We start from the raw sequence: 2,396 nt of genomic DNA, 5'->3' as shown, positions 1-2,396 counted from the left end.
TTATTAGGGACTATACAAGAATCAAACAAATGTCAATCGAAAAGGGGGAAAACAAAAGCTTCATAAACAATAATAGTAAAATATCAACAGATATTTATTTGTTGTAAAACGAGAAGAAGAAAAGAAAAACATTTACAGGTCTGATACAAGACTTATTTATAGCTTATAAAGGTGCTCAATAATCCTAAAAACTAAAGGAGAAATTGCCACCATTTTGGTTTCCATGTTAGAATAGGATTCTAATATCAGTCTTGTACTTATTCTTCTTTTTTTAAGGAAAAGGATGTTGTCTTTAATACTCCTCTTGCCACCTTTTGGTATCTTGCTAATATTAGGAAATACAATTAAGTTGCTAAATTATTCTCCTTGCATAACAAGGAGATTGTGTTGGCCATGTGTTTCTTATGTTAGTTTGGATTCCTTTATTTTCTTTATTGTGTTTTCTCCTCGCCTGACAAGGAAATAAAATAAAATAATAAATTCTAATATTTAAAAGACTAATCAATGTTCGCACATATAATAAGAAACTCAATATTACTTGGAACTCTACAAAACACATGAAAACATCACATACAAAGACTAGCCGAAACTGACACAAAATTGATAGCTTTATTGTCGAAACTTCATGGCTCAAATAAAGATGGTTTGGTCCCTCTTGCACATGGATTAAATGCACCAATGTCTCCTTTTGATGCTCTAAAGGATCTTCAAGTTCAGCCCTAGCCAAAACTTGCACAACAAATTCATTCAATGCTTCTTTTAAGGCCTTCCATTTGGACCTTGTGATGGATCCACTTGGAACTTGTAATGGGTCCTTCGTATTCACAGGCTTATCCACATCAATCTTGCTGCATTGCTTTGATATAATTGAGAAACATTACCCTGATCAAGTAATAAATCATTTTGGTCTATCTTAGCATATTTTGGATTATGTTGATACTAATGATGAGTTGTATAGTATCAAACATAAAGGTAAGCGGGAAGGGAATTGGTTGGTGATTCATGTATCTTTTCTAGATATTTAAGATGCTAAGATAAATCAAATATTTAAGGAGTGGCCTCCAAACATTAATTTAGATACCTACATGAAACGATATTTTTTTTTCATTACATGTCAGATTAATAGACCTATATGGTTGTGTTTCCCAAGGCATCCACAATATGATAAGTCTCAATATCTAATATATAATTGATTAGTATGCAATATATATTAAATATTATTAATGTTATTACAGATGATGAATGCTAATTATTTGTTAATATATGTATATAGATTCATCACTTCTTATAGGAGGCTCGAAAAACAACAATTACTATCCGCGAAGATATTGATAAAATGGGATATGTCATTGCCAACATTATGCTAAATTTGTGTTGTGATGGATTTTAGGAGGTTGGGAGGCTCAACATCTCGAAGCGGTATTAACAAAAAATAAAATTATTTATCATGAAAAGGGATATGTAGTTGGGGATGTCGGTTCATCCACGAGCATCCTAGATTTGTGTATGAGCTAAGATAATTTTGATATTAAGCCCTACATGGGTATTATAAGTCCATTCTCGAGTTGTAGGGTGGTGGTGTATGTCCATTTACAAGCACTCCAAGCTCATCCATAAGTTAAGAAGATTTTTAGATGTAATTAAATTATATAATTTAATTTTATAAGAATTATAAATTTATTTTAAATTTAATAAAATTTTATGTGAATTATTATGTTTAATTATGAATTATTGTTTATTAATTTGGATGAATCATGAGGTGTGTTGATCTTTTAATTTGTATGTTGACGTTTTAATTGTGCTAAAGAGATTGCTAGTAAATCATGTTTCTTAATTGTGGCGTTGGGTTGGGATATATATATATTTCGGATGAGTCACAATTCTCAATTGGAACTCATGAGCTGTAAACATGGAATGCAACTCATGAGTCACAAATAAAAATTATGACTTATTAAATAATATTAATTTTTAAAATATTTATAAAGTATGTTAATTTCTCTAAAATTTTTAATTGTGACAAGATTAAAAATAAATCCTAATAAATTACTACAATTATAATCACTTGATTATGTGACTTAAGAGTACTAGAATTAGAGGATATATATTAGTAGTATGATGCATTTTTAATCCTATTTGAATGGTGATATTAATTGTTTTTTATAGTATTTTTTATTTAAAAATATGTAAAAATGATATTTTATTTTTTAAAAATTTATTTTTAATATAAAATTATTAAAAAAATAAAAAAAAATGTTTTTTTTCACACAAAAACACCTTCACGTGATTAATTTACTATTCCTGTCCGAATAAAACCACAGTACTAGGTTCACGGCCCCTTCCATGATTCAAGTCTAGTAGCTGGACATCTGTGAAAAATAAGGCAATCATGTAGTATA

The sequence above is a fragment of the Populus euphratica genome, unplaced genomic scaffold, assembly GCF_000495115.2.
Source record: "Populus euphratica unplaced genomic scaffold, PopEup_1.0 scaffold212.1, whole genome shotgun sequence".
NCBI lineage: Eukaryota > Viridiplantae > Streptophyta > Magnoliopsida > Malpighiales > Salicaceae > Populus > Populus euphratica.
The sequence above is the reverse complement of the archived record's forward strand: the minus strand, read 5'-3'. Positions refer to the sequence as shown.